We start from the raw sequence: 17166 nt of genomic DNA on the forward strand, positions 1-17166 counted from the left end.
TAAATACGACTGCATATTCGAACATGCACTACGAACTTGCACTACGATTTCTTTCTGCACTGAATTAACACTTCTTCGTTTTCATAATTTGTCTGATAATAATAATCTATCATTCGTAAACTTTGATCACAGTTGAATCAAATTTTGTTTCGATTTGCAGGAAATGAATAGCACAGTGGAGACTCTCTTATCTCAAGGTTTATGTTTGTAATATTTGCATTTATGACGAAAGCAACTAGGTCGAATACAGCATGTTGTAAATGCAATACAAAAATTCACCAGTATAACAACGTATAATAACGTTCTCGTTATTATTAACTGAATGGAACCGTTGAGAATGAATTTAAATTTTCATTTAACTCCTGTTCGCTGCGATCGAGATGGAGAATTTTTATTTTGCATTAAGATCCGCGGTCTACTCGTAATAAAACCGGTGAATTTCCTCTGCGAGCAATCCGTGAGTCTTGACAATAACATTTTCCAGCGTTGCAGAATCTAATTCTAAAGGACGGTATGCAGGTTGATAGCCATTTTTCTCGGTTTCCGCCATGAACGCATTACAGTAAATTTTCCCCAATTTTTCAACAGCTTGTGAACAAAAGTGAACGATTTGGGAGGAGGAGATTCGATTATTCGAGCCTCATGGCTCGTTTTTAGAACAATAATAATATTTATATAATTATAAAAACGAGGTACAAGGCTCGAATAATCGTATCTTGCCTTCCCAAATTCTCCATTTTTGTTTACAAGACGAAGGAAAATTAGGGAGAATTTAATGCACTAATCAGATGATCGTCCGCACTTGAATTACGGGAATCAATGAGACGTCATTGGGGCTTTTAATTGGGTGCCATAAAGTAGCAAGTACGGGGACAGTATCGCAATATTTTCGTCGGATTTTTATCTGCGATATTTCGGCAAATTAATCGTTACAATGCCGGGCGTTCTGTTGCGCGTGATGAACGCGGAGACGGATAATGAAACGGGTAACGAACAGTTGCGCAACGTGCGCGTTGCGCGAACGTTATCCGCGTTCCTACGAAAATAAAGAAAATTCACATATGATAGAGCGATTGTTTGAAAAGTTTCGCGGGACGTGCGCGTTAATGCTTGTCAGGACATATCGGCACGCGGACGCCGTTGGATCAGCATCGACGTATGCAAATTTATTATATACGGTGTAAATATATACGCGTCCACTTAACCATAACTGTACAGAGTATCGACACTTCTCAATGTCGTTTCGACAATGCTGAACTTTCCTGGCACGAATGTTTTACCGATAAATCAGCGATGGCATTGAACGCAATGCATTTCGTGCTGCTTGCATTTTGATAATTTATAGCATTGCTATCAACAGTGTTTACACTTGAAGTCAACTTCTACATAAGTCTCACTTCACTGCATAATTAAATCGCTGTACCTTCTTTACTAGATGTCAGTTGTTATTAAATATATTAAGGTTTTAATTTCTGTCAAAAATATATAAGTTAAAATTTCTAATTGAACTTGTATTAAAAATTTATTATAATTTAAAATCTCTAATTATATTTCTCTCTCCATTGGAAATGTACCAAGATATTAAATTTCTATTAAATTCTATTACAATTTAAATCTATATTAAAAATTCGTTATAATTAAATTTTATATTCATAATCTATTATAATTCGTATCACCCCTATTTAAAATTAATTATTCTGAATCTCTGTTAAGAAACTAATGAAGCTTAATTTGCGAATTTGATGTGTCTGTGATAAGTACACCGATTGTGTTACTTTACGTTGCCACGCTCGGTTATTACGGGAAGCAAGCGATCACAAATGCATTTGTCGCTCAACGTACTCCTCTTTTTTTCAATTTCGAACCGCCCGCTGTAACATGCGACAACTCGTTTAGATGTTATGAGGATGCTTCCCGTTGTTCCATTTTTAACAGCAATTAAAGTATCGTGAATTTCCTTGCAATACGAGTCGTCCTAACGTATTTACTGTGTATACGAGACTGTGCATCATGTATCTAGGCGTTGCCGGCCCGAGAATAACGCTCGCAGTTTTCCATTGATGTTTTCATGTTCGCACTTTATTTTCTTCTTTTCCATTGTGTGCTTAGCAGCGTCGGAGAACTGCATGTTGACAATTTCCCGAACTCACGGCAGATTTTTCATACCCACTAAGTCACGTATACTGCTTCCGGTGCGGTCTTTTTGCATTTCACCGGTCATACAACTCCGTTCGAAATGTTACCCGGCGGATCTGACTTTTGTGAGTTTGTAGCTCGCGGTGCAGCATTATTATGATGCGGTTTTCAAGCAACTGTCACTCAAACACTAACAGCATTATCGAGACCTAAAAATTCGAGAATATAATTTGGACATTCTAGAACATTGTTTTTTTCGTTAAAATTTGATATCCGATAGTAGTAGAAATATTAGTAGAACCTAATATTTCAAGATTGCCCGCCATTATACACACATTATCGCATTTTGTTTCGTGTTTATTTCATCGGGACTTCGGAATCGGTTCTCCCAGCCAACGATTGAATATCGAGTCGGGCAATCGTGGTATCCTTTAAATTTAAATTTGACGCTTAAGATGGGGATCGGAGGTAATAGAGATGGAGTTCGGGTGAAGTATGCGTTATGGAGGGCGGGGGAAGGGAGAAGTACGAGTAGGAAAACTGGCTGATTCATAATCGGGAATGGACTGCGGAACAGCTAATTCCGAAAAGTAGTTGCTCTCGGCACGGCGGGAGCAATAAAGCTGTTACGCGCAACTATTCCTCAGTTCTGCTTTACACAGTTGCCTATGCGATAACACGAACACGATAAATAAATGCTGGAATGATCGTTTCTGAGCTTTCGAATTCAGATATAATCGCGGTCTATAAATTCTCTAACTCGCCGCTTCGTTCCGCAGGATCCTTGCCAGAGGAAAAGGAACGCAACAGAAACTAGAGACTCTGTTCGGGACGTTATTTTCGATTATTTGTGGCCGAACCGTGCTTAAATAAGCAAACGGAAAGCGGTCGTACTTGAAAAGCGAGCTTCGGAATTATTCAAGGAAATCTCTTCAACGAACAATCGTTAAATTAATACACGGACTGTAGATTTTATGTGAAACGAGTCTGCGAGAACGTTTAAGGAATTTAATCATTAACTCAACCCTTAATTTAATCCTTAATCTTGAGTTTTTACAAAAATGATTTTTACACTGGGGTCATGATAGACCCGACGGAAAAACTTTAAAAACGCTTTATTGATATTATATTCTTAGCTAATGAAATCGTGTGAAATTAATAATTAAACTTTTACTACAATGAGAAATAAAAATACAATGACGGGATTATTCATCACTTCGATATTTCAGATAGAAAGTACTGTTGAACTATTTTCAACTTGCTAGTATTATTAAGAAATTAAGTGTGTATCTCTCTCTATTTAGCTTCTGTATCATGTAATTAGTGCAGACAATTTTTATCTGCATAAAATCTGCATAAAAATCTGCAGTCTAGTAATATATTACCTTATTTGCATACACATTATTTGACAAAATTATTTGCTATTTTGTGTTAATATATAACTAGTCTTTCTCTAGATTATTTCATTATTGGAGAGAGAGAGAGAGAGAGAGAGAGAGAGAGAAAGTAAGAAAGAAAGGAAGAGAAAGAGAGAGAAAGAGAGAGAAAGAGAAAGAAATCCATTTGAAATAACGTTCTATTTAATAAAATAGATATCATCGAAGCTATTGATATCGATTTCTCGCAGCAGAGGTTCGAGATACTGTTTCTCGTCTGAGGTACTGTCTATTTAGCTGGTTCCGTGTGGTTTTACAGGAATCCCTCAGGAGCGAGCCAGGTTCAAATCAGGCAAACTTGGAGCTAAGTTCGCGGAACTCGATCCCGCCAGCGAATATTCATTAGGACCGTATTAATTATGATCAGCAAAGTGTTTAACTAATTAGCGCTTGTTCGGATGCGGAACTGGGAAGATGAAATTGTACCGCCACCGTCGATATCAATTATCCTGCTGGAGACAGAATTCTTGATAAGATAATCGGTATGTAACCGACAAAGGATGAAGAATATGTTCAAAAAAATATGACTGAACTAATTACAGTGCGAATTTTCTGCATTCGTGAATTACATTTTCAAACTAATATTAATTTTTATATCAATATAGCAATAGCATCAATATAGCCATTAATTATATTAATATTAATATATGCTATATTGATATACAAATTAATATTTGTTTGAGTAGTAGTATATTACTAGTATATTAATATAAATATATTATATACTATATATAAATTTACTAATATATTAATATATACTAGTTAATATATAAAAATCTTTCTTTACACGTTAAATAGTTAACTAGGAATAGTTAATTAAGTCGGTAAGTGAGCTGTGAATTTTACTCGAACACAAAAGTGCGTTAACAAAGGACAAACACTTTGGTTTGGAAACAGCGAGGCAACTGAATGTATTCAACCCCTATACAGAAGTTTCGGGAAGTTTAAATACTTTATAACAGGGCTATCGATTAATTCTCTTTCAAATCCATTTTCATTTCACTGTGTTTCGAGAGACACGCCCTTTTAAGAGTAACCAATCCTTTTCAACGGATTGTGTCGAGAGCAATGAAAACTGGAGTGATTGATCTGTAGTGTGGTACCAAAGAGGTCAATTAAAAATTGATGACAGTTGCAGAAATGATACCGTAGGATATCAACTGCGGAGATGTGGCAAGCTTCATCAAGATACATATTTGAGCATTCGTAGGAGACTCTTTCGCTGTGTTAGAAACGTCGAGCATTGCCCGGGAAAAGCTAGGAATTCATCGGAATCATTTCGCTTACTCTCGACTATTCTCACTTCGCATCATTTGTGCCATAAATAACCGGAAAAATAATAACTGTATAATATATAATTAATAAATAATAAATACAATTAATAATAATAATATAATTAGTAATAAATAATATATATACAATTAACTGTATATCAATAATAAAACATATTACATTTTCTAATTGCAAAATAAACAAAATAAAACTGTATAAAAATTGAATACATCTCATTCGACAAATATAAATTTAATTGTGCCCGAAAACGAACCAAAGGCACAGCAATTGGTCACCCACCGCACAGTAACCGGTTCCGCTAGCCTCAGATTATTTAAAATAGCGTTCACGTTCGCAAACCGATGCGTGAAATATCCGATGGTCAATCACCGTAATCCAATGAAAGCCCGCAATTTCATCAGCCGGCATTTTAAGCGTCATAACTACCTCCGTTAAAAAAAAAAGAATTGACGTAACTCGCGGAGTGTACGGATGATACGGTGGCCGTAGTCTATCCCGTTGAACTGGGTCTGTTCCAAAGCGTCGGCGAGCTCAAAGGTGGCCGCGCTCTCGGATCGGTCACGTAATTAAAATGGCACATAGACCGAGGCCGGACGAGAAAATCCAGCGGAAGAAGGCTGGCCGCAGCAGTCCGATAACGATATTCGCATCCGGTTCCGTTCTACCCTCAAAGCAAGTAGGTTGCACCTGGCGGCGAGCATCGACGCGAACGAACTGGAAGCGGTTCTGCAATGTTTCTCACGACGACCTATCGCGATCATGAGCTGACGCCCTCGGTTGTCGCTACACGTGGGATCAAGTAGGCGCATACACTGTCGTTCATACCTATTTGGATCCTTTTAATAAGCTTCGCTATTTTTGCCAGTATTATTTGAATTTATTATATAAAAACTGTCGGTTAGGATGTAATGATTTACAGAGACTTAGGATTAGCAGAGGGAAATTCACAGCAACCCGAAAATTGGCATTTTCAGGAGAAATTACTGTAGTTATGACGACTGTTCAGCGGTCTTAGCATACTAACATTGACAATTCGATGTTAATTAGTTCATCACCGCTAGATTACTGCTAAACGAAATTTGCAACCTCGAAATTCGAGTTTCCAGCACCAAAAACAGATTTCCGCTTCGCAATGCGACGTTTCGCGACTCGCGGCTCGCGTTGGTTATAATGAGTTCAGGGGCGTAAATTATGTCAAGTTGCGGGATCTCGGCAATCAGCCACAAAGCGGATTACTGGAGCGTTTATCTTCCGGATAAACTCGCGGATATCAAGCGGGATCGGCGACGGTAAATATTGTTCGGCCGCGTTTTCGGTGGAGCGCGCAACGTCTAATTGCGAGCGCGAATGTTGGATAATGCCGCGGATCCGGCCTTTTTGTTTCGCATCGGCTCGTTCCCGCTTCAATTCACCTTCATCCGCATCGATGCGCCCGACACCGGGATTTACGGTTAAACTAGCGAGCAGCCCGTTGTCTATGGGGGAGAGAAAAAATGGAAAGCCCGGTCCCCTCTCGCTGTCAACCCTTGGGCATCGTTCAATTTTGCTTTTATTTTTCACGCTCCCGTACGATTTCGGCCAAAGGTGAACTTATCCGTTAATACCTGCGGGATAATGCGTCGAGTTCGTGCGAAAATAATTGCGGTTTACGAACGGTTTTTATCGACTTCTGTTGGTTTTTGCCGGTTTTTATCGGGCTCCGTTTGTTTTCGCCTGTTTTTAGCGATTCGAACTCCGAGCGGTTATTTTGAAGCGACGTTTTATCTGATTACCTTCGTAGCATGTTGATTTAAAGCGCGAAAAGTTCTAGCCAGTAGCAGCGTTTTGCTTTTCGATTCGACTGTCGGTATTAGATTGTCCTTGTAATTCTAGCGAAAATGGTGGAAGAGTTTATTTTTTCACGAGTTTGTTACATCGGTTTGGATTGGGGTGAAAAGCTGCAGAAACTGCTGGAAGTAATAACAAAGCGTTTGTTCGGTAAAAAATCAAAGACATTTTTGTATTATTCGTCTAACAAATGATGCTGTTGTAAATGTTGTGTCATACTTAAACGAAACCAAATTGTTTAGCGAAATTATATAGTAATTTGAGAAGCCTTAATGAAGAAAATAATGTAAAAATGTAATGCGAAACTATTGTATATATTACGTTACATGTAACCCTACACATATTATCCAATAAATGATCGCTAATTGCTATTAAGCACATGCGACATTAAATTAAAAAACAATGATTCCGTTGATAGCAAATACGTGTCTCAATTTCGAACAATATCAACTTTTTATTCTGATAATTTTCGGAATGTACGGTGTTAGAATTGTATAGTGTTTTGCCTGTTAGTGTTCGTTTAAATAAATGATCAATGCTTCGAATCTGATAATTGTCTAGGAACCGTTTTTATTCAACACTGATTTGATTTCCATCGTTGAGAGCATTGGCACCGTAGTTGGTTTAAAAATGTCTCTGATCATTCTTTTCCCCAATTCGCGTGGCCATTGCGATATGTACGTGTGTCGGAGAAAAAAACGGTGAGAGCTAAATTTGCGAGAGAAGTTCAGTTGTTCAAGGAGCTCGGGAGAAAATGTGATCGATAAGTCTGAGACTCGAAATACAGTGAATCAGCGGTCGACGTATCCGAGGCAGTCTTCGGGGTAGTTTTGAAGTGCAGGTACACGCTATTAGAGAATGTTTTCGAAGAGAAGTACATCGATGGAAGTTTAAGTTAAAGCGGTACAGCGATTACATGTACCGCGGTAAACAATGTCAAGAATTGAGTCTCGAGATTGTCCGAACGTTGAGGAAACATCCGTAAAAGTTTCTAGCGCTCTGGCGAAACAATTTCATCGAAAGTAGATCATCATCATCGTTAGTAGATCCATTTATATTCTTTTGTCATTATGTCTAGGCTGTCGATTTTGTGCATCTATATAATAATAATAATAATAATAATGAGTAACCGCAATTTGAAACTGTAAAATAATTGAAAGCAGTTAACAGTATCGTAATACAATCGATTTACTAAAACAATCAAACGGAAAGGATTCGCTAAGTAATTACAATTTGTTGCGACAAATGCGGAAAGTTTTTATCGTGCATAACAATCCCTAGCCAAATTATTGTACATTATATATTTTTCCCACTTATCAAATAGATTCGATTTGATATGACGAGTGCCTCTTTTTGCCAGAGATATAAATTAATAATATATCAAGCTTTAATATGAATGATCAAGGAAAGTTATTATGCATTGAAGTTCTCGGCAACATCAGAGAAACTAGTTCAGAGAGAAAACGCCTGTACCAGAAAAAAGCTGTTCACAGCAAAGAAAAGCTGCACAATTAACCTCCGATAATTGCCAGCGGAAAGAACTTGTAAAATATTCATTCGACACTTCTCGGTCATTATTATCGTTCGGTTTATTCTTGTGTTAGGCCTGTAATTTTACCGGGCCCGGTTGACCCCGGCGATCATACTATTAAAACCATCTATCTGCTCTCCTCGGAAAGTTCTCCGGGGATGAGTATTGTACTTTCCCAAAGTTATCTGGAGTTCCCAGCGGGGTCTTTCAACGGTCTCCTTTCTTTCATCTCGGTCGCATTTTTCATCGACTCTTATCAGTATTAAGTCGCGTGACTAATATCCCACGGTTCCTAGCTGTTATACTTATGCAGTTTCCGTTTGTATCTTCTTCACGAGTAAAATACTCCGTTTACGTGAGGACTCGCGACACCGTTGTTTTATGTCGTTATGTTTTGCCAAGGAACTTTCAACACGGGTCGTGCGTTAAATCCGTAAGAATCCTCGGCGCGGGTATTTAATATTCATGTAATTTCTCTTTACAAGTTGGTCTTGCGAAGTCTAGAATCAGATTACAATTCTCGGCTTCGGCTAGTATTCTGAAAACTCGGTTAAGTTACATTCGACTGTAGCGTTGTATAATTTAGTAAAATGGCAATTCTAATATACTGGCGGTAATGGAATTGTAGTTAAATCTTATTTTTAACACGTTCCGTGCCGAGCTTTTTTTACTCGAATCTTCACACTTTGATATTTTACTAAAACTTGATGTATTACGTGCAATTATTAATTCTCGTACACATAACAACGTAACTTATCAACAAAAACTTATCAACGACCATTCTTGCGGTGGAAATTGATTCTTCGGTTATAAATATCTTGTAAACAATTTGTTCAGTTCACTAAGTAAACATGCAAGCGTGTACCATCGATGGTACACGTGGCACGGAACGTGTTAATGATTAAATTATTCGTTGAAGTATATTTTGACTTCTAAATTCTTCTACAAACTGTCTCAAAATTATGGTCTTCGCACCGTCCGCGTCCACCTCGTAAGTTACGACGCCGTGAGCATAGGAAAACTTAGGAAAACCAACCCCCGCGTCCCACAAACCCCAACGCGAAACCGCAAACCCGCGAACGCGACTGTAGCCACGGGAATTTGGATCCTACAGCTGAACATGCGACGATCAGCTGTAGTAACGGGCGAAGTTAGGGAATTAATAGCGCAAAAGCGGCTGGACGTCCTGCTCTTGCAGGAACTACGCGTCAGCAGGCAAGGCGCAGGATATAGGGTTAACGGATTATGGACCGGAGTGAGAGTGGCGGCAGTGAAAACCCACTCTCCGTGGGCCGCTGTCGCCATCCCCAACCCTCACTTCGAAGTCACATTCACCTCGCAGTTCAGTAACCCGCACTGCGCATGTGCGACACTGCTGGCCACCGGCTTCTCCTTCTACGCGGTGTCGTGCTACTTCCAGCACCGCGACGAGATAAAGTAGCACCTCAAGCACTTGGAGACGGTAGTCCTGGTATTGGGGGGGGGGGGGGGGGAGAATATTAATTTCTGTCGACGCGAACGCGCAATCCTCGCTCTGGAGCCCACAAAGCACAGACGAGAGGGGAGCGCAGTTAGAAAGATTAGTCTCCGCGTTTAGATTAACAGTAGCTAACGCGACGCTAGTCAGCCACCCACCTTCTGGACGTCAACAGGATCGTCATACATCGACGTTACCCTGGCGTCCCCATACATCAGGGACTGGAGAATAAGAAGCGAATGAACGACTAGCGACCACAACGCCGTCGACATCCGGCTGCGGGCACCTAGGGCCGCGACGGGAAATCAGGGAACAGCGAACTCTCGTTTCGATACTCGTCGAGCGGATTGGGAGCGGTTCTCTGAGGCCCTGTCCGATCACTCACGGTCGAGGCTCGAAGTCCTGAGTCTGGGGTCGGCGGAAGAGGTAGGTAGAATGGCAGAGACGCTCACAGCCGTCATTACTGACGCCTGCACCGCGTCGATGCCAAGAAAAAGAAATTTTATGAAATCCAACCAGTGGTGGACAAAAGAGCTAACGAAGCTCAAAAAGGCCGCGTACCGGCAGAGACGTGCCTTCCAGAAGACACAAAACGAAACCTCCCGCCTCCAAAAACTGCAGGAGTACCGTACTTCGCTGCGGAAATACAGCAGGGAGGTGAGGAGGGCGAAACGGGAAAGCTGGCAAAACTTCGTGATGTCGAACGGGAACACGGAACCCTGGGGCATCGTCTACAAGCTCCATGCAAATAAACTCCGTGCAGAGAAGGTGATTAGCACAATCCGGCGCAATAATGGAAGTACAACCGGTACTCTGGAAACCGCCAGCGAGCTTCTGGAAGCTCACGTCCCTGACGACCGGCCTGAACTCGACTCGCCGACACAAAGAGTTCTCCGGGAAGAGGCGCGAATCGCCCCGAATACCGCCGACACCCCGCCTTTCTCCTTGGCGGAGGTGGCCGGAGCGATTCGTTCCTTCGGTAATAAGAAGGCGCCAGGACCGGACCTCATTGAGGTACAAGTCCTGAAGTCCACCGCGAAATTAATCCCCGGAGAACTCGCGCGACTTTTCAATGGGTGCCTTCGATGGGGCGTCTTCCCTTCCGCCTGGAAGGTGGGCTCTCTGAGAATCCTCCTAAAAGGCGAAGGAAAGGACGAAAAGGACCCCAAATCCTACCATCCGATATGTCTCCTCTCCGTGATCGGGAAGACATTCGAGAAGCTCCTTAAGAGCAGACTCGAACAGTTTGCTGTGGTCCATGGGTCGAGAGTCGACCCGGCCGCACCCGAGGCTTGCGCCCATATCGGCTTGGACCGGCCAGATGTTGTTTGGCCGCCACTCTCCAGCGAGCCACCGCCAGGGGAACCGCTGGCTAGATGTTATGCCAGGATTGGCTTGGAAAAACCCTGCCCTCGGCAGTACGCCTCATTGGACAAGTTGGATCTACCTAGTAGGAAGCGACTCATTTAGTCAGCCCTGGCCGTCGCTTGGCGCCGGCCAGCGCTGTCCAGCGGGGACCACGGGGAGGTAGAGTCGCCGGCTTTCGCCCCATCCCGTGCAGGTTGGCTTCAGTCGAGACTGTTGCCGACGAAGCCCCACCGCATCAACACCGAGGTGTTGCCTGCTACCGCGGTCGGGGCTAGCAGACTCGAACAGACGGCGATGGCAACGGGACGCATCTCCAGCAGACAGTACAGCTTTACGCGCGGAATGTCGACTGAAGATGCAATTGTCGAGTTGCGCCGCATGGTTGATGACATCGAGCATCGGCATGTGATCGCGCTACTCTTCGACATTTCCGGAGCTTTCGACAATGTCTGGTGGCCACTAGTGCTAGGTAGTCTTAGGGATCGAGAATCGAGATTGTCCGTGCAACGTCTTCGAGGTAATCTCCAATTACTTCAAGGACCGCAAGGTCAGTCTCACGGTAGGAACAGACAGGATCTCCAAGCGCGCGACAAGGGGATGCCCACAAGGCTCGGTCCTCGGCCCCGCGTGGTGGAACCTAATGTTCGACGGTCTCCCAAGATTACTCGTAACCTCAGTTGAGAATAGGTTCGTCGCCTACGCGTGCGACCTCATCGTCCTCGTAGGTGGTAATAGCCGTTGAGACCTAGAGATCGAGGGTCAACGCGTTGTTGACCAGATCCTAGGTTGGTGCAGGTTGGTACAGGTTACGAGGAACCGACTCGAAATTCCGATCGTATTCCGGAATGGGTGCGTAGACAGGGAAAAACAAAAAAAATAGGCCGGCGGGGAGGATCGCGTCCCGATAGGAAAAGGAAAGTAGTCCGCGTATCGAAAATAGACTTCCAGAAAAGACCGCCGATCATTCGGATCGGAGCGAGGTCAATTAAATTCAAACCCACAGTTAGATACCTAGGCGTCCATTTAGATAGGGACATGGGTGTCCTATCCCATTGTCAATATATCAGCGACAAAGTCGGGTCGCTTTTCGCGAAACTTGGCAGGCTCGCGAGACGCGGATGGGGGCTCGGTTTCAGAGCGCTCTCGGCCGTGTACCGCGGGGTTTTTATCTAGGTAGCAACTTACGCTGCTGCCGGGTGGGCCGACCGGTGCACGGCAGGGGATTTGGGATACTGAGAGCTGCACAGCGCCGTGCTCTCATCGCGGTGACTGGCGCATACCGCTGGTTATCGTGGGACAGCATGTGCGTGGTGGCCGGTACCCTTCCCATCGGGGTTGAGCTACAGCAGGCCAAAGCTCTTTACCAAGTTAGAAGAAATATGGACGCTAGGTTCGGTAACGTCGTGGTCTCAGCGGGAACCAACGATGCGAAAGATAGGATCGTGGCTGAGGCGAAAAGGGTGTGGAAATCCATGTGGGACTCCTCCCACAAAGGCCGCACAACTTTCGCCTTCTTCAACAGCATTGAGAGAAGGATGGCGGCCGGGTGGATGATACCGAACCACTACACCACACAAGTCCTCACTGGACATGGGAACTTCCGTTCGCGCCTCCTCGCGTACGGGATTGCCGACAGTGAGGCGTGAGCGTGTGGTCACGGGTCGGACACGGTAGACCACTTCCTTCTCCAGTGCAAAGACTTCGACCCGCAGAGAGAGGCTCTGCGGGACATCACCCTGAGCGAAAGCTGGAAATGGCCAGAGGCGGCACAATACTTCGTGTCGTCAGAAAAGGCTTTCCAGCTATTCGCAAACTTCTGCCGGGAGACCCTTTGGCTAAAGGGCTTCCGGTAGAACAAATCCCTACTCCAACAACCATCCCAATTTCCTGGGTCTTCGTTTAGTGGACGCGAGGCGTCGCGTCACGAGTTCGCCTCCCCGTGGTTCCCCGTGGGCGCCAGCGGATGGAAGGAAACCGAAATTCGCTGGCGGCTAAAGAACTCGTCCATTGTAAACGTCTTAATGGCACATGCGGATTTTTCCTCGGCCTTTTCCCTTGAACGTGGGGCCGCCGGGGGTAGATGGAAACTTAGTTGCGTATGCCCGAAAGGGCGAGGGAACATATCCGCGTCACCTTCGTCGTGGCCGGATTCACACTAAATGTCTCAAAATTATTGTACAAGCGGGAGATAAGGGGTTCGCGTCATTTGAAACAACTTCTTCCTTAGCGAAAATTCAATCCGCGGCTTAGTTTATGAGTTATTATCAAAAAAACACTGACCAATCGGAGATCGAGTGTGACCGGCGCACCGCACTTGCGCAGCGGCAGTGGTCGTGAGAGTGGGGCGTCAGCCGTACGCGATCTCTCATTGGCCAGAGTTTTTCATTAATAACTCGTAAACGAAGTCGCAGATTGCATTTTGCTAAGGAAAAAGTTGCTTCAAATGACCACAGGAATCCCTCATTTCTCGCTTGTGCAATAATTTTGACATAATCTTGTATAATACATGGTCGTATGCAGAAGGTTCCTTCATTTAGACGCGGCGTTGAAAAGATTAGCAGAGTGTTTATATGAATAGAAATAGAAACATGATAGACAGAAATAAAGTAGAAATAAAGTAGATTTAAAATGAGGAAATGCTATTGTAACTAAGACAATTTATAGGTTCCCTCCCGTTTGAAAAGTGTGCGCATGACATAAAGGCATAAAGATCCGCGGTCCAGTTGTAAGATGAAATATGATCTCGTTTATATTGGCTCCGATTACGGTTTCTGTAGATGCCAATTATTACATCGGGACTCTATATCGATTCAATATCGGATTAAACATTCTATCTTCCAGTTCGGTTCTTTCCGCGTGAAACGAACTGTAACGAAGGAAATTAGCTTTCGCGTGCTAGTTGCATTTAACGCATTAATTTATAAACAGCGGGGGGGGGGGGGGAGCGCAGCTTAAAATTATTGAGTCGGAGCAATTTCGATTCGACAGAGAATTATAATCCACAAAGGAAGGTACGGTTATTTTCTGGATTCCGGTTCATTTTGTTCCCGCATCGTTCAGAACGGAATTCAAACGTGATTGGCAATACTCCTTGGAGTTACAATAAAATTACAAGAGACGATAAGCGATGATAATTAACAAAGTTAATCGTTGAACAGAACCGGCGACGCATTATCGTTGCGACGAACAAAAATATTCTACGGTCGACCGCCAGAACCGTTGCAAAATTGATAAATATAATGTTGCATTTACATCAAATTGTAAATGGAGAGACAGTTCAAAATATTTTGCACGCGTCGTCGTAAACATGTCACCGGGGTTCTTTCTATCTCTCACGTCGAATCGAAAATAGCAATGATTTTTGCATAATGCGTAAAGAGCGAAACAATATATTATGAGTATATACCGTAAATGAGCATATAACGTAATGTTGTTGTATTTGTTGCAACGTATTTATAATGACAAAACAATTTCGTGGTTAATCATTTGTATATTTTATTAAATTGAATCAAAAATATTATAAAATATTAAATTCAGTCCTATGGAAAAGTGCAGCTACTTATTTCTTGAAAGCGATATTATTCTTTAATTTTCATTTGATTCCAGCGATCATCGTTATTCGATCGTTTCGCGACAATTAATTATTCGCGCGAGTCGAATTATTTTCTCGTTAACGTTCCCGAAGCAATTATATCATTCCCGTGTGCACCGTGCCTCGGGAAGCCCGGATTGCTTTAACGTGCCATTTCTTTACGTGAAGTTATTACGAAAAAACTGAATGTGCTTTTTTGAAGCACTATAAATCTCTATCCGTGTGAGCCGAACAGTAAAACGGTCCTCCATCAACGATTAATTGCAATAATGTCGTGTCGAGTGTAAGAAATTTTTCCGGAATCTGTGCTGTACCTGCGAGAAGATTAAATGATAATCCCCGGTTGATTAGGTCCAAAACATAGCAACGAAGTTTACATTTTGTCACAATTATGCCTTATCAATGAACAGACGAGCCGACTCTCATCGCTTCTCCGAGAAGAAATATTTCCAGTATTCCGATAAATCCTGGCCCGCGAAGGTTTACCAACCATTAATAACGATACTAATCACTGCTCCCGCAGACGCTATCGCGTTGCCGAAGAGTGAAGGATGGTGAAGCCCCTGTAAGCTCGGCAAATGGAGGCACATACTACACAATCGTGTTTAATATCTAGGTTGGATCACGATTTCGCGCATGAATCGCAGCATCTGGCGCATTTTAGATGCGGATCACTAATATAGCGGGGCACGCGAATTCCTGGTAATTAATTTTCGATTATACAAACATAGTCGGCATACGGGCCGGCGCAATGGCGGGCTTACATCCCGCGCGAGTCTCTGCCCTCGGTGGAATCATCGGGCCGCGTATATTTATGAATATTCAGCCGGCGCGATGCGCGCGGTCAATCGATAGTCGGAAACAGGCACGAGAACGGCTTTCCGTGTGGATATCAATCCGTCGCGGCTGTAACGCTGACACTTCCGGCCCGACTCTCGGTCCCAACAAGAGATAAGACACAGGTATTGTAACGCTGACACTTCCCGCCCCACTCTCAGACCCAACAAGAGATAAGACACAGGTATTGTAACGCTGACCCTTCCCGCCCCACTCTCAGTCCCAGCAAGAGATAAGACACAGGTATAAATAGGCCATTAATTATGCGAGCGAGCAGTGATATTCTAATAATCGGCCCGGAACATCGATCACAGTGTAAAAGTTCCCACTCTAAATGTATCAATTTTATAAAACTGTTGTAAAATAAACGTACGCTGAAAAGCCATAGCTTTCCAGCTCCTTTTAAAAAGCGAAGTCACTCAAAACCTGCGTAACAATTTGGCGATCCTGCCAGGATCCGTCTGCTACGATCAATCTACGGAGATCAACGGGACGGATCTTTGTGTGAAGAACCGGAGAGCGAAACACAAAACAGGCAAAAGGACCACTACGCAGCAGCAGGACACCCCCTGCCGAATCAGGAATCACCTAAAGCAAGGTAAAAACCTTGAACTCATTATTTAAACGCTATCGCGAACTGCGGAGTTCCATACTATCTTCCACGAGCTCGAATACCGAAACCGATTACTATTCGAATACCGGAGTACATCTGCTCTATACTACACTACCGAAAATGTCACGAGCCACATCGCCAATAGAGGCTGAGACTCGCAGCCTGCAGAGTGAGATGAAAGCTATACGCGAAATGATTACGAAACTCGCGATTTACACTAAAGAAGAGAACCGCAAACGCCAAGAAGAAATAGACGACTTGGGAAGAAGAACCCTTGGGTCGGTAACAGAGGATGAAGGCCCTGTCCAACAGCCACGCCCGACACACCAGCAACCAGCCAGTGACGTCACATCGGACGAGGATCAGGCAGGTAACAGAGGGATAGATAACGCGTCGCTTCAACGATCCCCACCAGGTGAGTGGACATACCAAGACAATGAGTTGATGAGCCCATCCGAATGAATACGAACAATTAGAGAAATAAGAGGCATCGGTGATATGGGAGTCGAGGACTTTATCCGCCAGGTAAGAAGAGCCTGCTCACGAGCAACTCGACCATGCATACTGCTTGACCTAATCTTGGCCGAGAAAATCAAAGACAACGCCTGGGACGCCATTCGATTTGAAACTATCGAAACATACGATGACCTGTATGCCGTGTTGCGACGCAACATTACAGGAGCCGCCTCAACCGAAATCTGTAAAACACGGCTCAGACAAATCCGCTAAAGAGATGCAGAATCGGTCAATTCATACTCCCAGAGGTATAATGGAAAGTGGAATGAACTTCGCTATGCCATCGAAGCGGAGCACAGACTACCCACTAAACGCAGGACTGTGTTGCAAATCGAGGAAGAAGCTGCTGTGCGAACCTACATCAATGGATTGCGCGAAGAATTCGCCAACCGCTTGGACGACGCGATGCCGCGTAATATCGAGGAGGCACGTACAAAGGCGCTCACAATCGAGCTCCGCAACCGCGAAAGAAAGCAGAATCAACAACGAGACCTTGCAACTAAACAACCAACACCTAATAGGGGCCCACCGACACCTCGT

The sequence above is a fragment of the Megalopta genalis genome, unplaced genomic scaffold (genome assembly GCF_051020955.1).
Source record: "Megalopta genalis isolate 19385.01 unplaced genomic scaffold, iyMegGena1_principal scaffold0029, whole genome shotgun sequence".
Taxonomy (NCBI): Eukaryota; Metazoa; Arthropoda; class Insecta; order Hymenoptera; family Halictidae; genus Megalopta; species Megalopta genalis.